This window comes from Protobothrops mucrosquamatus, unplaced genomic scaffold, assembly GCF_001527695.2.
Source record: "Protobothrops mucrosquamatus isolate PMUCROS unplaced genomic scaffold, P.Mucros_1.0 scaffold117, whole genome shotgun sequence".
NCBI classification, from domain to species: Eukaryota; Metazoa; Chordata; class Lepidosauria; order Squamata; family Viperidae; genus Protobothrops; species Protobothrops mucrosquamatus.
The window spans coordinates 720572-744317 of record NW_015386489.1 but is presented as its reverse complement, the minus strand read 5'-3'; positions in this window follow the sequence as shown (position 1 = coordinate 744317).

Here is a 23746-nt window from a genome sequence, read left to right as displayed (position 1 = left end):
TGACAATGATGGCAACTTGCATTTAGGAGGCAATTAATATGAATTCTACCCAGTTAAAAATATTAATATAAATCCATGCTTTAATTTTAATTGTCTGGGAAAAATAGATATTTACCTGGCTCCATAAGAACATGTGTCTGAATTCAACTTTTTTTTTTGGGGGGGGGGGGTTGTGTTTCATAATTGAGAGATCACTTCTGATCACTTTTTTCTCATAGCCATTTACATTATACTTTTGTATAGTGTTAATATATATGTGCTTTACTTATCAAGCAAAGTAGCAATTGGCTACTTTGGGATCTGGCACAAAGAAAGTGGATAGGAGAAAAGGGAAGGGAAGGGAAGGGAAGGGGAGGGGAGGGGAGGGAAGGGGAGGGAAGGGAAGGGAAATTCTTTACACAAAAAAATTGTTAAAAATGAGTTAAAATGTGTTATAGATTTGGTTATATAATTAGTTGGTTTATGTTATTTAGATTATGATTATTATTTGTAACCCTGTGAACAGCTCTGGGAAGTGGGGGAAGGGGGGTTGTAGGGGTGGGGGGATTTATATTGTAAACTTTATAAAACTTTTAATAAAAAAAATGGTTCCCCTTAATTGAAACATGACAAAGCAGAGAGATTTCAGTCTTCTAGAGAGAGGATAGTTGTGGAAGGAAAGATGAACTTCTGACTGAAGTCTCTGCCATCTTTAAATTAACTGAGTGTGAAAACTGCTTTTGAACACAATGTCTTTTCATCAGACTTGAATGAGAATGTAAAAAATACAAACGATAAATTCAACACCAGAACCAGTTGCTTTATGAAATATCAGAACATTCAATAATGGATCTCTTGCAGTCATTCATTTGGCCGAGTATCATCTGATGTGTCTTTCAAGCCCAAACTTGTTTGCATGTTTGGGGTTATTGTATGCCACTATAATGGAAAAATTATACATAATGTCATTCAGTTTCAAAGCAATAATTATTTAGCAGATCTGTCCAAAATATATTTGAATCTGCACAAACCTCTATTAGTTAAGTAAGAATGGCCACCAGGTTCTTTTAAAATTAAGTTTGTAATCATTCCTTCATATGGGATCATGACTTATCATTTTATTTTATGTTTTCAGGAAAACTGTGTTCTTCTATGGTTACAGATTAGAATTTGCTATGAAATAGTTTAGATTATTTTAGATGGCAAACACTAGACATTTCTTAAATTGGAAGGAAAGTAATTTTGTTGTTAGCCCATTCACTTTATACCTTCTTTTTACTGATTTGATACAAGAAACCAAAATGAAATATCTTACTTAGTGCTGCCTCTATGAAATCTTCTGTCATACAGTGTTAACCAGAAATCATTGTTGCCTCTGGCTATGCTAATGATAGGAAGACATAGGTTGCACTGGGCCTCATTACTTTGCATTTTTTTTTAACCTCATGATATTACTGTAATAGGTCATCACTGTACTTGTTACAGAGAAATGGATTTGAGTAAGTGATTCACAGCAACTTGTTTTCCAGAGGATTACTGTTTGTACATTGAAGCTACAATGTCCTGTCACTTCATCGGAGTCTGATCCTTGAAGGTGGGGGGGAAAAACCCATCTCTATTTACTGAGAGCAGCAGGAGTTAGATGACATATGCTGACAGCTCTGGTTTATACTGTAATATGTTAATGAGAGATTAAATAATACGAGGATTACAAAGCAAATTGTCATGCATACAAGAAATAAAAACTGAATTTGTCCAATGCTTGTTTGATAAAGAATTGAAGAGAACCAGTAATTTTCTTACCTCTAAAATATTTGTCCACCTCTTGTGTTTCCCAGAATCAACAAATGATAAAGAAAAGAAATGAATCACAAGTGTTTACTTGGATCATTATTTTGAATTTGCTTGCTTCTGAATCTCTGAAGTGTACTTAAATGTCTCTCTCCTTTTTTTTTAAAAAAAGTTCTTTTTGTTTTAAAGCTGCGATTTAGAACTCAAGCATAAAAAGTATCTCAATGACTATAAAACTGCCTTATAAAAGTGTGATTTTTAATGGAAAGATTGTTGTAAGATTTATCTTTGCAGCTCAGAAATTGCACTGTTATAATAAGGGTTAAGGCTCAATTGTTCACTCTACAGAAGCAATAACTTTCTCTCATTGGAATGTGAAAATAAACCCCTGTGAATAATATGACACAGAAGACTTAAGTTGTTTCGTTGCGACAGCTAGTCTCTCTCTCCTCCCCCAGCCCCCCAGCCTCTACCTTCAGCAAAAGCTATTCTGGGGTCTTATAGTATAGCTCTCTTGAAAAATTACATAGGCTTGCCAAATATCTTAATGACTTTTCTCTCAGCAGTTGGTAATGGTGAAATGTTATTCTAGTAACCATAATGTTTCTCATAAAACAATTGCATACAAGATGTACTGTATTTCTATTTTAGTGAGCACTTCGATCAGCCGTGTCCTGCCAGTAGCCATTTACCATTTTACAGCAAACTGCTTACCAGTCCTTCAAGTGTAATATTGCAGGAACGGTGAAGAAATGTGTGATTAAGAACATTCACTGAGAGTGGACCATTTAGTATAGACTTGGCTGCAAAACAAACCGGCCTGCACATATGTAGGCGCTCATCACCCAAATGACAGTTCTATGTGGTCATTTAATTTTATGATCTCAATTCTCGCATATATTGCTAACATAAATATAGTGTCCTCCTGCCGGGAGGTCTGCTGGGTGTGATAAAATCAGTGAGACCTCAATGGGTTCAAATGGACATCTTTTATAATTATTGCTATAAAATTTCTTGACAATGCATTCTTGTTGTCCAATGGGTAAAGAAAACGATTTTCCGAAAGAATGGGTTTCAACAAAGAGGCCAGCATTGCTTGGGCATGTGTTCCTGTGATCAGAGCATATTTAAATTGCCTCAGTTACTTTTACCTATTGGATATAAAGACATGTGCTTGAAATAACGTATAAAAATAGAAAGTTGATTTCTCCCATTCATGGCACATTTTAATTTAGTCTGCAGTCTGGCAAAACAACCATATTTTTGAGGGGTTGATATTAATTTGTAGCTTAATTCAATTAAGGTCAGTTTGCAGAATTATTACATTTTCTTTTTCTTTCTCATCTGATACATACCAGAAAGACTAATATGGAAGCAGACTCAGAGGAATTCAAAGGAAATATGCATATCATCAATATTTTTAACATTTTTGGGGGGCCCAGATCTATTCTTACTATAACCGAGAGAGAGAGAGAGACAGAGAGAGAGAAAGAAAGAGAGAAAGAGAGAGGGAGGGAGGAAGGGAGAGAGAGAGTTCTGTGTGCAAATTTCCAAAATCCTATCATTCCATTTATTTGGCTGCATTGAAATCCCAGTCAAGATGGCAATGATTACATGTACTGTAATGAAAATAAAAACCCATACAATCTTCACTTTTCCATGAACAGGATCAAAAAGAAGAGGAAGAAGCAGGAGCTGCAGCTGTGCCGTATGAGATAGAAAAATATTGTTGTTTTTTTTATAAAAAAAATTAAAATATTCAACCTTTCAGAATCTTTCAGTGTAATATAGAGCTATCAGTTTGTACATGGCTCAATAAACAAAATCTGAAACTCCGTAGCAGTCTTCCCCAACTTAGTGCCTAGAGAGATCTTTGAGTATAACTTCCATCATTCTCAGCTATTCAGACATTCAGTGCTGAAAAAGAAGTTCCCTTGTTTAAGACTTTGTGTTAAAAGTAAACAATTGGGATGTAATCCAATATGAGTGGTACATTTTCTCAGTACCATACAGGTTGAGGTGGTTGAATAAAATATGTCACAGAGGTCTAGCAGTTAGAATCTGAGAAACCTTCTTCATGTACAGTGTTTACTTGCATGAAATGATTTCTGGAGGTATGATAATCCTCTACAGCAGTACCAACATCTTGAATTTGGCTATCTCCATTGATAAGGACCAAACATATAGAGTCATAAACAAGTTTAAACTTTAAATTTACTTTGGCAAGCAATCTCATAGTATTACAAAAGACAGGTAAAATTAAAAATGGAGGTGCAATGAAGCCCTTTGTACACACAGTCATTCATACAGTTAGTATAGAAAAGGACTAGGAAATAAAGAAAAATAAAATTGAAGAACAGATACAATGGTATATCACAATTAACATTTTATGTATAGATCAGCTGTTTATCACACTTGCTCACATAGTAAGTTATTCATTTTTTCTCATGTGTATGAGTCTCAGTTGAGCAATCCCATCTTACATTAAAGAATGCTCATTTATCTTCTAAGGGACACCTAGCCTAATATCTACCCAAATTCCTATGGGTGACACAGATAGGGCTCTGATAGTATGAATTGCTTTTCTGGTGATTAAAATTCAAATGCAAAAATTGAAATACTGTATAACATTGAAAGTGCTGATTAGATGATTCAACTTTTCTTGACACCCTTGGAATATTTTCCAATCACACAAGAGATAAACAAAATCAAACTTTACCTTTTTAAAAAAGAAATGTTAAAAAACAATTCTTTAAAAGTTTTTATATGATACATTCATTGTGGAACAAGATAAATTACAGAACTGTCGTACAGTATGTTGGCAAATTAGTAAAAAAATCCAAAAGATAGACACTGAAATGCTAAAAATTAAACACTCTACCAGTAAACCGGAAAAGATTGTGATTTCAAATTATTATTACGAATCAAAAATATTGAAAGAGAACTTTAAACAATATTTCATAAAAAAACTGAAGTATATTTGAAATCTGACATTAAATGCACAATGTAGCAATGAGTCCAAAGAAGTAAAGAATCTAAGGCACAATAAAGAAAACAAAAATCTAAAACCTAGGGCAAATTTCTGGTTATCCATTTCTACAGAAATACAAGACTCCTGAAGCAAATGTTATTCTGCTTCAATTACACGGACTCTTCCAGCTTCTTGAAGATTGCAATACCTTAATAAGAGATTGCTGGGATATCACCCCACCTTGCCTTGGTTTTCTAGCAGCTTCTCTCTCTGAACTTTTGAGAGTTGAGTTCTACCCTTTGTTTTAAAAGAACTAAACCTTTTTTAATATCCAGTAGGAGGTGGGGTTGGATATGTGTGTGACAAAGAGATACGTATTGTGCATCTGAGCCTGCAGTCTACACTGGCATGCAGGCAACTTTCACAACAGTATTATACTTCAGGAATATTAAGGAGAAGATCTTCATGTAACGTGGAAAACATTTAGGTATGTTGTTAAATTGTCGCCTTCAGAGACAAATAAGAAGCAAACACATCATTCTTTTTTAACTGCAGGCTATTCATGTTTGAAGATTACATTACATCAAATAAAGTTATAATTTGTTCTTCCTTGCCTAAAATTGGAATCAAATACTTGCAAAATGCATTTGCTTTGAAGTAATTAAAATGAAGTAACCACTGACCATAATAAATAGGCATCTATGGACTGCATTATAATAAGGACTGATAAGGTAAAACACATTATTCCCAGCAAATTTTTTTTCAGAAACAACTGCTGTAACCCCCCTCCCCAAATTTAAACTGCATCATATTTGGTTCTTTTCTGCATCTAACAAGATTATGTTTGCTGATTCAGTTTTTCTGAATGTATATTTTAAATGTTGATTTGTATTCTAATAGTATCTCATACTTGCAAATCAATTTTATCACATTTAAATATGGCTTCATCAATTTATTGTAGGTAGCTTATAAACAAGGGACTATTTAAAAAGAGTACATTAAGCCATTATAATATACTGTATATATAAAACCTGCAGGAAAAATATCCTGCTTTTTTATTTTAGTACTTGTACCCTACTCAACTCACTGGACTGGCTAGTTTGCCTTACATCCAAATGAGTGTTAATCGACATGTGTCAAACATTGTCATGTGCTCTTCAATTGATGATTGCCCAGAGGCCTGAAAGCAGAGATGATCTACCCTATCCATAAAGAAGCTTAGATGTTTGTTCTTGTGTCCAGTCTTCTAACTTGGGGAACTCTGAAAACTCCACCATCCCCTATCAGTCCACCACAACCACCACAAATCTGCAAACCCTTGTTGATATGCAATCTTTGACATGCAAGTACAATCCACAAGGCTGATTTGTTTCAGTTCTGTTTAGTACTTCTGTGAAAAGTACCTTCTATGAAAAGAGGGAGCAAAAAGCAGAGATTGATGTATAGATAAGTAGACAGACTGACAGATACTATAGCTACAGGTGATGTGATCAGTAGTATAATGTGGAAAGGTTTTGGGTTATTTGCTTTCCTGAATTTGAAAATTCTGGGAAATTTTCTTGAGAAGAAGTCAAACTTAAGTAATAATTTTCTTTGATTTGTGACTGAAGACTTCCATAAGTTTCTTTCCCTCCTCTTCCTCCTTCTTCCCTCCTCTTCTTCACAGCTTTCAAATTTAGATAGGGCCTGACAACCATCACAATAAAGTTTAGTAAATTTATTTACAACTATCTACAGTATATGAACTGGAAAATGGAATCTTTAGAGTGGCAATCTAGAATTTCTTATTATTTATTTATTTATTTGTTTGTTTGTTTGTTTGTTTGTTTGCTTGTTTATTATTTCAATTTAGACCAGCCTGACTCCAATTCATATGCAAAAAATGACTATTGTATATGATAAGAAACTTTATGTAGGTTTCTAGTGATGCCAATAATTTGCAAAGAGCTCATATGTCAGAAAACTAGGATATTTTTTTTCCAGATCTGCCACTGCACTAGATTTATATAAGTCAGAAAGTTGTATAATCATCCCGCACTATCTCCCCTATTTGTACTCTGTGTAATAAGCACAGTGGGTGGTAACTGGTTACCAAAATGCTTGCCCTAATGCTGTTAGGTGGGCCTTTCATCTACCATTTGGAGGCACTCAGGCTTTTCCAAAATGGCTAGCTTTATCTTCCTTCCTTCCTGATTGGTTCTTATTTTTGTTAATCCAGAAAAAGCTTTAGATGGAAGGGAGAAAGAGTGGGGATGGGGAAGAATGGGAAGAAAAGTGGTATCTGAGAAAAAGAGGGGGAATGAAGCTCCATCTTGTTAGTTTAATATTTTTAGATTTCAGCACCATAACATATTAAATAAAATAAATGCAGGAGTTTTATTGGGATAATGTATTATCTCCTTTATGAGATTTTCCTAAACTCTTTCTCTGTGTGTGTCACATTCCACATACACAGGTTAAAATGCTTCTTTGGTATTTTTCTGAATCTCTCTTAGATATATGTGAGAAGAACATCACCTGTCTATTGTTATCAAGGGCTACTTCATCAGTCATTTCTTCTCTCTGCTCCATAGAGTGGTGTCACATGACTTGGACAGTGTTATGCAGAAAAAATTGCCTGCAGTTTTTAAAAACTACCAGGTCTCATTCAATTTGATGAAAGAAATTTTACTTTAAAATGTTTTTTTTTTAAGGAAAAGAGAAAAAAATCATGGAGATTCTCAGAGGAAGAATAAGGTGTTCTTACGAGAACTTAATGATGAGATGGTAAAAATGATGAGATGCCTAAAAATGTCTTGTCTTATACAATCATCTCACCAGGAGTTCCAGCTTTCCTTACTTTGCACGTTTCCATTAAATCTCAAAGAAAGACAGTCTGAAGGAGCTCCTTCCATAGACCTTTTTCAAACTGGATGGTGTGGGCAACAAAGGAGACTTTGGAATGAGTAAAAGAAGTCTCATAGAAAATAACATCAGCCAAATATCAAGCTCTCAAGTGAAACGAACTTCAAAAAATGCCACCAGGAGAAATTAGAAACAAATTCTCAAACAATTGGAGAATAAAGTTGGAAAACAAAAACAAAAACCTCTTTCACAGGGAATAAATAGTTTGTGAACTTTCCAGGCAGATTTCAGTAGAGCATCAGAGATTCATAAACTAATGGTGCTTTGACTTATAAGACAGCCTTACCCATTGCAAATGAATTGGCCCAACTTCCATTATTCCCAACTAGCCATAAACTTCAAAGAAAATCACAAACAATATCTCTGAATATTTCAAAACATTCTGCATGGCAATGTTGCTTTAAAATTAATTTATAAAAATTAATAGAACAAATAATATGTTTGCTGTAATACTGACTGCAGATTTAGGCTCACCTGCATGTCCCGAGTGCAAGCACTGATTACCTACCACTTCTTCCCTCTCTCCAGGTGATATTGGTACATAAAAAAGTTTGCAAATTACTTTAAATTTGTTGAATAGAGAAAATGAAATCTTTTCATTCAAGGATAATTTTTTCCACTTTTGCATGAGAGGGTGCATTCTCCACTACACTATACCTGAGCATAAGTGAACACAATTAACTTGCAAGGCAGTTCTGAAAGGTACCAAGAAGGTTTCTGTGGCATGAGGTCTTTTCAAATTAGAAGTGAAATCATGAATAATTAGATCACAGTTATTACTATCTCTCAGAATGTATTCATACTCAAGTTCTTATTCATACTCAGGTTCTTATTCATACTCAGGTTCTTATTCATAAAAAAAACATCCTAGATGCAACCTGGATGCAGATTCTTATTCATGAAAATTGTCCTGAGTACAAACTCTTCGCATGGAAATGAAAATAAATAAAATCCTTTGAAAATGACAGAGGTTATTGGCAGGCTATCCATATCACTATTTAACTCAATCACTTTTTAGCTTTGTCTCTGTATATAAGGAAAACTATGATACTAAGAGGCATGGTGGTGCAATGGTTAGACTGCAGTACTGCAGGCTAATTCTGCCGACTGCCAGCAGTTTGATTCTCACCAGCTCAAGTTTGACTCAGCCTTCCATCATTCGGAGGTTGGCAAAATAAGGATCCAGATTGTTGGGGGCAATATGCTGACTGTGTAAACCACTTAGAAAGGGCTGTAAAGCACTATGAAGCAGTATATAAGTCTAAGTGCTATTGCTAGTGCTATTTTAGACCCTTCGAAGCTAGGTAGTCCAACTAAGTTTATATTACCTATGAAATTTCTCTGCAGTAAATCAAAGCCACTTGCTCTGAGTCTCAAAGTGATTGAAAGGTTCAGTTCAAATATCCAGTTTCGAGTGAATTGAATTTCTCTCAATTTGAAGCCTCCCTTTCAAAACTTCACAGAACCATATTATTAACTTGGGCATGGAATTGAATGTGAACAGAGCAGTTGGATCTAGTGTTCTCTAAGACAGAAAATACCTTTAAAACATAATATGCTCAAAACATACTTTTCTATAAAACCCCTGCTTCTTCTAGAGGATTAAAACTATGTCATGTGCTAAACTTTTTGTACCCAACATTCTCCCAGTTGCTTCAATCTATGTGAGAAAGGGTGTTTGGAGGAGGGAGGGAGGAAGGAAGGAAGGAAGACTAGTGAAGCATTTTGTGAATTTAAAAAATGTGATAGTTGTCTGTCTCCTTTCATCATGACAATGAAATGTGCAAATTTATCAATAAAATCCATGACAGATTTCTGTTTTAACTACAATCATTGGTAGTTAACTAGTTGATGTTTGGGATGAGTCAGGGCAAAACTGCATGGCTCTTGGTAAACATCATTGGGAAACTGAAAGTGTTCTTTAGAAATACAAACCATCCACTGAGCAGACTGGAAGATGGTCTGACTCTTATAAATTTCACTAATGAGAGATGACTTTTGTGGGCAGTTGAGCAGTGGTGGTGACTATAATTTAAAATGTTGAACTCTTATTAACGTTTCTGATGTTCTGGTTATATTTATTGCCATCTAGTGGTTCATATCAAAATAGATAAGCTTTGTTAAAGAAAAAAAATCATAATAAACTTTAGTAAGGAATAGTATTATGTGTAATTATTTAGCTTATAAAAATAAAAAAATATTGTGGCATAAGATAAATATATGTAATTTTTAAAGACATAGTTGACAAGAGTAAGTTTTCTTGTAAAGATTCAACTATTTTAAAGGAACACCTTATCTTCACATTTCAATCGTAACAGAATTTAAGAAACATATTTTGCTCTTAGTACAGAGTGACTTAGTACAGAGTGACTTAGTATGTTTGTAGATCTATTTATAATATATTTAAGTTTTACTTCAGCTATAGTCTGGAATACTGGTGTTAATGAATGCTATCATTCATAATGAAACATGAACTTTAACCATTTCAGGCCAAGTGCTTTTCCTTCATGATTAAAACAAATTATTATGAACAAAACATCCAATTAAAGAAAGTTAACAAGAATGTGTTCTCCGTGAATTGTGGAATGTGAAATAATTGGGAATTGAAATAAACCAACTAAATAATTGTTCCATAAAACTAACAAATCAGTAATGATGTGATAATGTTGATTTGAAAATGAAATCAGCCGTAATATTGACAATATTGTTACTTTCCACTCTTTCTCTGACTTAAATTATACCTTCAGCTGAAATAAAACTTTTTAAATGCATAATTTATTTTTTAGCAAATTATATTAGAAGAAAAAAAAAAGATAATTAAAAGTGGTGACAAAAGAATGAGGGAATATAGCAGGAACAGTATTTCAATTTACCTTCTGTTCGCCATTCAAATTACTATTTTTTATTACATATAAATCCTACATTTCTTCCACAGAGCTTAGATCAGTGATGGCGAACCTTTTAGAGACCGAGTGCCCAAACTGCAACCCAAAACCTACTTATGCATCGTCGGGTGCCGGGTGGGTGTGGCCCACTGGGTGGGCGTGGCTGCGGTGGTAACAGCAGACTGGGTGGGACTAAAAAGTTCAATCAATCAATTCCAACTTTGCAAGATCTTTTTTTTTCCTGTGAGAAGTTGAAATTGACTGATTGATTGAACTTTTTTTTTTGTACACGGCAGTGGAGGCCTAAAGCGAAAAAGTTTTATAAAACCCAGCTGAAGGCCTAGGACCGGGGCGACGGCGCGCATGCCCACAGAGAGGGCTCTGAGTGCCATCTCTGGCACCCGTGCCATAGGTTCGCCACCACTGGCTTAGATGGATGTGTTTTATTCAATCTATCAGGGAGATTAAGCTGAATGATAGTGACTGTCTGAAGACCATCCAATCACCTTCAGGATTAGGGAGTCTTCTATGTAGTTCTAATTTGACATGCCATTGCCAATAGTTCTCTAAGGTGTTGAATTCTATGGAAGATTACTTAGACAAGATACTTGAAATATCTATACCAAAAAGTTTCTGGAGCAACAATTCATTTATTGCATATTTTTCTACTCATTATGAAGCCCTTAATTTTGCTGCCATGGAATGTATCTATAAAGTATTCAGGAGCCCACCTGAAGAAAACTTCATTTACTTGAATTTCAGGAAAAAAGTGCCTTTGTGAATTAGTTAATACTGGTCCCATAAATTCTTCCTTAAACAAGGTTTTACAAGTTAAATTTAAAAGCATACATTTCTCATTAAAACATAAAAAAATTACAACTTGCTCACTCAAGTGGATAATCAATCACATTTTTGAAGTGACAGTAGTTAACTCAAAATGTATTAATTAAAATATACCTCTTAATTCTAGTCTTTAGTGTGTATATGCTTTTATTTTGGCCTACAGACTGAGAAGTACAGGTTTAAACCTAAATAATAAAGTTCTGCACTTCTGCACTCCTTACATAATTATTTCATCTTATGTCATGAACTTTATTTAAATTATTTAGATAGCATCCAAATCAGCATGATCATTAGTTTTTTAGCATCAGCTATGCCGAATTCCGCAGGAATCTTGTTATGTCTGCTCTTTAATACAATTGCTCTTTTTAAAACTTATTTCCAAATAGTTAATTTACTTATTGCTATTTGCTTTCCAAATTGTTCTTAAACTCTATTAGACAATGAATAGATGCCGAATGAATACAGATTTAATACAAGTATGACTAATCAGTATGAAATAAGAATGGTTTGGTCATTCAGAAAGAATGAATGAGGATCAAAATGCAAAATAAACATATGATGGAAGAGTGAATAAGTTGAAAGGAAGTGGAGGGCTGACAAAGTTACAGTTGAATGAAGTTGGTGAGGTCTTCAGAAAAAGAGAGATGAGAAGTTCAAACTTCATATGAAATAAGCGTATGAATGTGATAAAAGCAAAACCAGAAAGGTATGAAAAAGTATACTGAATAGTACTGAAATTTGAATAAACTACATTTACAGTAGCAACATTCATTTTTGTTACTTTTTTGGCTTAATTTTTTTTCCTGAGCTTTTCACATTATTGCTTATTCTTAAAGGGAACAGCATGATGGATATGTGTATTTGTGTGCATTTTCAATAGTTTTTTGCTGAATATTTTATAACAAATGATATTGTTTTAAGAGGGAATTTGCCTATCCCAGAGGCAATTTTAATAAAGCTAATTCAGGTAAATGGGTTCTTAAGGACTCTTAGTCTAGCTGCCCATTTCAGGACTTCCATATCCTTTGGATATGGTATACATAGAGAAAGACAAACCTAAAAAATATATATATCAGGGGTCTATATTTCACTTTTGTCACCTTCCTTTTTTGTCACATTGTATATTATAGTTCTCTAGCAAATTTTGGAGAGATCCTGATAGTCATACAATTTATGGAATTTAAACTTGCACACTCTTATCATAAATAAAGAAGACTGAAGGAAAAGATTAAGAATCATCTGCCACTCTTTTTTAACCACAGGAACCTTCTAAAATGCAATATAACTAGATATTTTTGGTGGGGGGGGGGAACATTAGCTAGATAAATTCTCCTAACAAATGCCAAGTAGTTACAAATTGCAATGTTATTACATGTTCCACTAATATTAGAATGTGGGTAGGTAGGTATGTGAATGTGATATATGATTTGAAATATATGTTGTGCATTTTGAAAAGCTTTTTTATTTTATCCATATGTGCGTATACATACAGTATACAGTACGTTTGTGCATTTTTGTAAGTGTGTGTGTGCATGTGCGTGTATAACATCATTAATGTAGATCCAAATTACTAGCAAATTACAGTGACTTAAGGAATATGTTAATGATCCTACTCCAACAAATAATTATAAAGCAGGTGCACTTGAGATGTGTTCATTTAAATGACAGCCATCAGCTTCTAATCTCCTGAATATCCCTGATAATGGTGATGTCATACTAACTACTTAATATCATCGCTCACATTTTCCATTTAATACACCAGAGAACTCTAGATATAACCTCCATGTAGAGCCATTGCCTGCCTATTTAAACAGCAGTTAATTTATATACAAATCAAGGAGACAGTATGTATTGTTCTTAGAGCAATATATTTCTAATGAAATACATCATTTGAAATGGGGAAATAAACATTGACTATAAAAGACTTTGATGCATCATTGTGACATTAATGATGGAGCTAAACATGGAACATTCACACTAAAAGAGAACTTAAACAGCAAAAATGGGAATATTTACTTAAATTGAGAACAGTGATATTTGTTGTCTATATTGCAGGCTTCTGTTTTCAGATATATTTGCTAGTTTATTTTTCTCTGTTCTTTATTAGTTATATTTATTTTGCTGACATCCAATATAACAAATATTAATAGGTGTAGTTACTTAAACTAATATAATATTTATATCTATATTATATCTATATCTATAACTATAACTATATCTATATCTATATCATCTATATCTATCTATATTAATGGATAATATGATACTAATATCTGATGTTTAATATGGCCATGAACTATACCATCAGAATAAAATGGACAAAATTTTCTGGCCATTCCCTGTCTTTTTACACAATACTTTTGTCAATGAATTGGTTTTGTGCTTTGACAGTGGGATCAAAGACAAAAGGAAAGAGGTTATGATTTACTCTTCATTGGATGGATCTAAGCCAAGACTGAACATCTTTAACTGAATATTGGGTAACTTAAAACTATGATCATACCATAAAGCAAACTGGGTAAAGGACAATGTATTTATCTTCTTTTAAAGAAGGTGCCATATTTGCCATGATTTAGTGTATGTATTTGGCAGCAAGGTTTTTTTTTTGTGTGTTTCAAACCTGATTTGTTGCAGTCTTGGTAAGAGATGTTCATAATTATGTCAGGAGCAAGGTCTTTGTCAGTAAAATCTAACTAATCTTGCCAGCAAAAGCAATAAATGGAATATACTTTCCAAACTAATTTCAAAATTCCACTCCACTCCAAAAATCATCTTTGTTTTGTCCTTTCAATTCCTTATTAGGCCAATAAGCTGAGTATACAAATTCAGATAATTCACTATTCTTTGAAGATATAGAGTTGTTGAAGATATTCCTTGATCTTGGAAAAAATTTGAAGGAGCCATAAAAAGATATATAGCTGATTAAAAACATCATCATTTTAATTAGTAATTGTTACATTTATGACACAAATACATCACATTTACAACTCCTAACACAATCAGTTGTAAAAATTTACAAAAGGACATTTCTGCTCTCTTGAAGAAGGAACTATTTCTAAATCAATTCTTTTCACGGTAGTATGTGTAACAGAATTCCTTGAAAGGAATCTGATCCAGATTTTCATAAAACAGGTGCAACTTAATAGGTCTGCTAGGAATGTTTTAGCTGTTAAAATTTTATAGATGAATCTGGCTGAAATGTCCTGTTTTCATAACAAGGTTTGTTGTATATTAAACGTATAATAGTTCTTTCTGGGATTATGATGATTTGTAAAACAAAGACACACATGCAATACAAGCCCTCTTATTTTTTAACAGATCATTTATGCCTTTAGAAAATATTGCAATCTAAGGATCCCACAGATATCTATGGCAAAACAAAAAAAGAAAAGAAAAGAAAAGAAATCAGCCTTAGGGGATATAACCTAGCCTGCACATTGCCAGGACTCCAATCTGTTTTATGACAAAACAGATTCATTTATCTCCCAAATAAATAAATTACTTTTGTGAACATTTAAAAACATTTGCATAATTAGGTTGTAAGATCTGAGCAGTCTTTTTCATAATAATTAAACTAATCTAATCTTGGACAGGATAAACAGACTTAGTAAGACAAGAACAGCCTTCAGGCAAGGAAGTTACCACATTCTACAGGAACTGTAAGACTGATGATGTTTTTTAATTATGCAGAGCTTTTACTCCCCAGTAATAGCAACGTTTGTATGGCCTGAAGCTCAAATAGTTACTCCCGGGCACATAAAATTACACTCTGCTTTTTTGACATCTTTGAAACACGCAACACATGTAAGCTCTCACAGTGTAGATACTTCAAAATGATTATATGCTTTCAACAGAGAACACATGAACCTGATGTTGATGGATCTGCTATCTGTATCCATTGGCTTATTCCTCAGTCACATGATCTCCTTGATTATCTTTAAACTAGGGAGGCTTTCATACCAAACTATACCACATCAGCTAAGGACTGATAAAGCAACAGCAGATAGAAAGGTTTGGCCTCCTGTGAATTGCAGTGAAAACTCTAGTGTTAAAAAGGGACGAATGTGGAACTGACTGAAGACATCCTAGGGAAATAATTATGATGATGATAGAAAAGGATTTTCCTGAAGTTTGTCAAAACTGACTCTCTTTATCAAGCAGCAAAAATATTGCAGGCCTAAAGGATGCTTAATGTTTTGATCTGAATAGTTGAAGTCCTGTCAAATTGATCCAGCTTATGTATCAGTTCTTTTTATATGTAGCTGATAACATTTTGGAATCTGTGAAATGCAGTAAAAATTACAGCTTAAACAACTTCCTACGTTGCAGCAGATCAGAGGTACACAACTTTGGGCTAACAGCCATCCCTGGGTTTTGGGTGGCAAGCCAGGACTATGCTACTAAAGTACATGGTTCCAGGATGTAAATTAAATATAACTTACATTAATTTTTAAATTAATTTTAAAACCCCGAGTGTCTCACAACTCTCTCAAGGAAGTTCATTTAGGCTTGCACAATTCTTATAATAAAAGTAGAATTAGCATTCATGACTTTGGTTTCCTAGTCTGATCTAGTTTTATCAGCCCTTCCAGGTAGATCATGTCTATGATCAGTTAAGGCAGCTCCCTGTGTGTATTTATTACTTTTTCGTTATAGTATATTAAAAATTATGATGGCAGCTTCTGTAGGGGCATTACAGGAAGGGCATATCTGATATATATGCTGCCCTGCCATTAATGTGAAATAAAATTAATTAAGGCTGAGTAATCATACATTATCAAGATATATAATACATTACCAAATACATTACCAAATTATTTTCCCTTCCTGACATTAGCCATATCATTCTTTGTAATATATGAAATTTGTGAAGTAATATTCAGTGATAAAAAGTAACTATAATGGAGAGTTATGAAGAAAAATAATAGCAAAACCTCCCTATTTGTGAATTTGCTGTCTGATCACTATATATGAACAATACCAAGAGAGTTCTGAGCTGAGCCAAAAGCCTGCTGTGAAAAACCAAAGTCAATCATCAGAAACTTGTCCTAGTATTAACAGATGCAGACCTGTAGGGAAATTAATGTTTGCATCAGCACAAGTGAACACCAGGGTTCACTGTGCTTATAATGACTCAGTCCCCTCAAGAGACTGAACTTTTACTTTACTAGAAGAGTTGGAGTTTCTGTCTGGATGCAATTGGCAGGTCAGTGTATGTTATCCATAAGCAATGAGCAATTGCTTAACGATAAGCAATTAATGAGAAATACAGTATTTGACTGCTGAATTCTTTTAGTCAAATGCGTAATATCAACCAAGTGACCAGTGCAATACAATGCAAAACATGGCAAAACACTAATTATTGATCTTCATGAAAGTTCAAGAGCATGCTTTGGGCCTTAGGCCTAAGACCATATGGGACTACATCAAGGGTAGCATGCTTTATGCCTTTACCTTTAGAAAGATCGTCTAAAATTTTTGTCAAGAATTTCAAGAAATGTTTGTGAAAAAGTTTCAAATGTAGAAGAAAGTAAAATTGATAGATGTGTCCAGCCCTAAATAAAAAGTTGCTGCGTGAAACTCCGAATAAATACTGTTAATCAACATTTAATTCTGAACACAGCAATCCCTTTCTGTGACTATATATAGTATCCAGTGGTGGGATTCAAATATGTGAACAACCAGTTCTCTGTATGGATGCCACTTCCAGAAGTCCATTCTGGGCCTAGGCAACAAAAAACTAGCTACCAGTTCTGCCGAAGTGGTGCAAACTGGCTGAATTCCACCACTGATAATGTCCCGTTTAAAGTTTCGCAGTTATGTGAGGGTTAAAGGAGGCCTACAGGTAAAAGACAAAGAATTTCAATAAAATCATAGATCTGAAATGTGTGTTCTTGACATAAAATCCCACAATGTCACTAAGTTAGAAACATAAGGATATTTATCAATTGGAACATTTAAAAATGATTGCCCAGCAGTATTTATTCATGTATCATCCTAAATATTGAAGAGTATTCTTTTTCTCTATATGTGCTCTAAGTTCAAGGGCTTCATTCATGTCTTCATGCACAAAGCTGCAATTTCATAGCCCCTGGAGAACATCTTCCTTGGTTGCTATCTGACATCTCTTATCCTTCCATTCATATATATTATTATCTAACATGGATTATCAGACACCTTGAATCAGGCCATAAATACCTTGAATCAGGCCATAACCCTGATCCAGAGTGGAATCAGTCTGGCTACGTTTGAAAGGAATTAACTGAGATAGATGATGAAGTATAGATCATGATAAACTCATCTATGTTGAATTTGGCATTAATACTTTATAAGGACATTAATACATTCTCCCTTCTGCCCTCTTTTTCAGGGTTCACATGTGTACTTCTGTTGGAGAAATATGCATTCCATTTCTTGATCAACTGTTAGCTCTTTTCTTAGCAGAAAACCAGTAATATACTAAGTTATTTCTAAATCTTTTTTACAATTGCAGTTTTGTGCAGTTACCTTTGACTTTAGTTTACCTTGGCATATGCCAGGCAGAAAATCTAGCAATCATAAACCTCAATACCTCAAGGCATGTTATTTAGCATTTTAGTCCAAGACTATGATGGATAATAGTAACTATTTGGCAAATATTCTCCTGAAAGTCTAAGTGGTAGCTTTTTCTGGCACTATGAGCAAAAAAGTGTGATAAAAGACCTGGCCTAGATTATCTGGCCAATATTTAAATTGGTAAATATATTGAATTTTTTTCTTTATAGATCTATCACATTTATACATGAGATTTCAGAGGTGATTATTAAACCACATCTGTTCTTTATTACTTATTAAAATTGATGTCTGCAAATGTTGTCATCACTCTCATGGTTATAACTATCCCATAAAGCTAAAAGAAACTTGTTCCAAGAATTTTTGTACAATATTTACCTCTGAGAATTTTGGTGGCCAAAAACACACTAGTTTATATAATGTCTATATTTATCATTTAAAGATTTGCATTAGCAGATGGTATCTGACAGTTGATTAGCATTATAACCTAATATGTTATATATAAAAATTGGACAAAATTTAAATTATTATATTACATTACAATTCTGAAGACTTTTACTGTTGGAAGTCTCTTTCAGAATTAAGTGAAAATCAGTCAGAGTTGAAATTATGCACATTTTTGTTTCACCTCCAGTGTTGTACAAATTATATTATAAAAATAAATCAGAGTGCAGGAAAACTTTCATATTTGTGAATTCCATTTAGGAGTTGGCCTGCACTGTTTAATTGTATATTATTACCTCTTGACCAAAGAGCTTACTGAATAATCTTCAGATGGTCACTAATTTTAACTGAATTCCTCATTGTTACTGTGGGTAATTTCCATTTTATGTTGCATATAAAGATTGACAAATCCAGTCACTCCTTATGTCCAGATCACAGCATATGCACATACTACTCACGGCACTAGCAAAAATATAACTTGTTGCATCCACAAACCTTAAGAAACAGCAGGCAAAACAAGACAAAGGCAGACAAAAAGAGGGGTAAAGACTTAAACAGGCAAGTATTTAAGTTATATCTGTTAAAAGACTCTGATTTTTCCAGAGCCACTGGAAACAATATCCTGCATAATTAAGATGTATAGTCCCAGAAGGTGTGGCCTTTAGTTATTCTAACATTAACTATTTTATATATGTAGCCCTAGCAGAATAGAGTGGGAAAGTAGGGCAGCCGGTCTTTCCTTTCCCTTTCTTCGTCTTTAAAGATACAATTTGGTGGGTGGAGACAGAGTATCTGACATTCGCAAAGTAGGATATTGTGGAGTTGAATGAAAAGAAGTCCTCAGGTTGGCCATTTTGAACTCCAAGCAAACACAGGAAGATATAATAAAATATAATATTAGCAATAGTTGCAGTACGGAACGCCTTAGTTTAATTTTTTTTCAAATCATTACATTGTTTAAATGGTTATTTTAAACCTATATTGGGGAAAGGCTATATAAAATGTACATAGAAAGTAACAGTTTAGAGAAATATGTATTAGTATATAAAATGTTAGTGCAATATATTTTTTCATCTAATCTAATTTCACAGGCGTGAATGACAAACACAAAGCTGATCATTGGTCTAGATCAGAAAGAAAGATAATTGGGTAGAATTAACTTTGTAAAGATATGGTAGTGCTTTTCAAATATCAGAAAGGAGGACACAAAGATACCCATCATCTGCTTTCTAGCATTCCATAATGCAGAAGACATAGAGCATTTACAGAAGTGGGGTTCTTTTTTGAACCTTTAAAAAATGTTGAACACTAAATACAGTTATCTAGATATATAGGAAGCTTTCCTTCACTGAAAATGCTGAAATGGAGGCTAAAATAAAATATATTATGAATATTTTAATTAGTTTTCCTATTTAAAGCATGGAGCAGGACTAAATAACTCATTTCTACTTTGTATTCTTATAGTACTGTAAGCTGATTTTTAAGTGAAAAGGAACCAGGAATAAATTGATTTATCCACCAAGCTTTGGCCCAAGGACTGTAATTAAAGACAAAAGAACTTATTGCTTTAAGGTAAATGTTTTTTTTTTTTTTTGCCCCTGACTGCAATAAAGTTAATATTTGACTTCGCAACTAACAACAACAAAGCAACAAAGTTATAGGAAACTGGAATTCTTAATATCTTGTCTTCAAGTTCTCTGACACTTTTAGAGGAAGCTGATATAACATGCTGATCAAATTACAAAAATTATTAACATGCACACGCAGATACTTCTTTTCTGAGAGTTTTAAATCAGAGCATAAAATGTGTAATATAAAGGTGTAATTCCCAAATAATAATCTCTGTACAAGGACTGGCTTATAAAACTGATTGGTCCTAGCTGTGTTGAAAGAATATTTGCCTATATTATATTTCATCCCACCTCTCCTTGCTTATTCCTTTCACCTTCCCTTGGGGAAATGACTTCATTTTGGGGAAAAGGACTGGAATTTCAGTGAAGGTAATAGAGGCTCACTATTCCTCTCCATTAAAGTCAGACAGAATGATCACTAATGCATCACTGCAAGAGTAGAGAAGCATAATCAAAAGTACAGTTCAAAGATGTAAGAATCTTAGGACTGTGTAGCACTTTGCATTTGATCTTCAGAAGGTGGTTCAGGCACAGCTGTTTTAAGCACTAGAGACAGGTGCTGTTTTTGTAATTTTGTGCACTCTGAAGCATTTTGGGGGGATTGGGGGGGGGAGAAATGGAATCCAAAATTGGATGCTGAAAAACTTTACCAATGATACCGTAAGGCTTTAGTAAATTAAGGGCCAAGCCGTAAGTCCTCACCTAACTCTGAATCTTGTAATTCATTTCAGTGGTGAAAGTATAAGACCCTATTCACTAAATAACATTTTCCATGCTAATAATTAACAAGTCACTTTGATATGAAAGGAAATTAGGGGGTTGCTTTTTTTTTTTTTTTTAGTAATGCAACTTTCCAGAACTGTTAGTAGAATTATGAGAAGTCAAATAATTATCTGGAAATGTGTTCAGAGATGACAAGTGTTACAAAATTGGAGCGTATCCAAGGCTTTTGCCTTAGTGTAAAACTACAGAAAGGATTAAAAATATAAAAGGTAACTAGGATTGTTTGGACAGGACTAGGGAAATAATATGTAGATTGCCAATATCAGAAGCCTTGATGGATGCCATCTTAATAGAATGTGTGTAGGAGTGTGTGTTTGTAGACAGGTTGCTATAAAACATCTGAAACATGATCACAAAAGGAAAAAAGTGATTTAAAAACCTGTATTTATCTTTCTTTTGTGGACAGATAGTGAATGCATAGCTTCTTCCATAGGTTTCAAACTTGAATCACTAATACTTGGAAACTTATGTGAACAAAACATGTTGATCCTATGAAGAATTCACCAGGTCCTGAGAAAAGGTTGATAATAATGATATTTGTTAACTATTGTGATTGGGCTTATTGTACCTACGTTCTACAACCTCAATGTAGTTGTGGTCCCGCTCTACAATGAGAACAGTTCACTAGGCTGGCTATAACTGTCATAACATTTCCAGTGTCACATGTCCCAAATTTAAGTACTTGGCAAACAGCATGTGCTCATGATGGTTGCAGCATCCTAACTTCATGGGATTGCCATCTGTGACCTTCCCAGATGGCTTTTGACAAGCAAAGTCAATGGGGAAGCTGGATTCATTTAATAACTGCATGATTTACTTAACAACTACAGTGATCCACTTAGCAACTGTGGCTCATAAAAAGCTGGCAAAATCAGCCACAAATCCCTTAACAACTTTCTTGCTTAGCAATGGAAATTTTAGTCATAACTTGAAAAAGTGCAAAGAAAAGCAACTAAGATGATTAAAGGCCTGGAAACAAAAACAAACAAAGGATAGTTGCAGGAAATGGTTTTGGCTAATCTAGAGAAAAGAAAGACTAGGGGTGACATGATAGCAGTATTTCAGTATTTGAGGGGCTGCCACAAAGAAGAGGGGATCAACTTATTTTCCAAAGCACCAGAAGGCAAGACAAGAAACAATGGATGGAAACCAACCAAGGAGAGAAACAACATGGAATTAAGGAGAAACTTCCTAACAGAGAGAACAATTAACCAGTGGAACAGCTTGCCTTCAGAAGTTGTAGGTGCTTTATCACTGGAGGTTTTTAAGAAAATACTGGACATGATATACTGTCTGAAATGATATATGATCTCCTGCTTAAGCAGGGGGTTGGACTAGAAGACCTCCAATGTCCCTTCCAGCTCTAATCTGATTCTGATATTCTAAAGCAAGTTTGTTATTATGCAGTAGAGCCTGTTCATGGATTCTGAGCTAGACCTTTCTCCTGAAGATCCTACCACCTATCTGTTCCATTCCCTATGTTTTCCTGTTGATGTAGAGAGCATGCATGGCTATACATCCTTTAGAAAGAAAAACAAATGAATTGTATAGGTCAGCCTTTTTCTATGTTCCTTTGCAGTCTATTTCATTACTTAAAAAAAATAATTTAGCTATTTTTGCTTAAGTTTGTATAGGGATATGTGAGTGTTAAGGAGAGGAAATATAAATAAATTAATAAATAAAATGTATAATACTTCTACTATTATTTTTCAGATCTATAGATATGTTCACTTGTGGGAGGCTAATAATGTTGGTAGTAATGTTGGGAAGATTATCTCTCTGTCTGTGTGTGTGTGTTTCTCTCCCTCCTTCCTCCCCCTCTCTCTCCTTCCCTCCCTCCCTCCCATCTTCTCCTGAAAGAACAAATATTATTCAATGCTTTTCTTTGTGTATATCTTTCCTGAGGAAAGAGGAGTTACTTTTCTTTTATGATAACCTTCTAAAATTGAGTTGTTCTTTCACTGAGTTTAGCTATTTTCTTTCATATTACAGCCTTCATAATTCATCATGCCAGTTGACTCTTATATTATAAATTGCTATGCTAACATTTTGCACCTGATAGATATTACTTTCATTGAAGATCTGATTTATAATGGCATTCAACATTTGAAAAGAGACAAATAGAAAGATTCCCCCCCACCCCCTCGGTATTCTGAGAAGCGAGATTTGGAATGGCTTGGAGATTGACTCATTAAAATAGTATCCATGTCTTGCTAGACGATGTCATGTGAAAATATCTCCCTGTCCTTCTTCCCCAAAAAGAAATGAAACTACTCTATGATGAAAATTTTCTGAATAATAACTATGTTAGGGCTTGCTATTGAAGCACAGCTGGAGCTAATATAGACATTTTTAGCATTGCTGAATTTTCAATAGCAGATAATTTAGAGTGTGCATTATAGTAGAGGTCACAGAGAGAGAATGGAAATAAAATTAGCTTTACATTTTTAATATTATTCAATAATTTTTTTGGGAGGGGAAGTGGTCTTAGTAGATGTTGAGTTTCAATTTGTAATGCAGCCAAAAAAAGCCATTTACTGGATAATGGAGAGATTTTTACAAGTAACTCACCTTCACTGAATAGATATTTAACTGTTTGATTTTTGTTTTACTGTTTTCATTGTGTGTTCATGTACATAGACCATATTTTGTGAATGGTTCAGCATATATACTGGCATTTTTAGTCAACTTTATAGACCTGTGTGAAGTAGCTCCATTCCAGCTCTGGGCATCACCTTCATACACAACATTACAGCAGTTGGATTTGATGTGATGGAAAGGGACTCTTGCACATATCCAGAAACTCCCTGGATCAAAATGGAATGGCTGCATTGCATAGCCCTAGATTGGGCCCAATTTACAAAAGTGACGCATCACCAGAATAGTTTAAATCGAAAGGTGAAGGATACCCATTTTTTTTTTTTTAAAAGGAACCAAGGCAAAATAATAGTGATGCACACCCA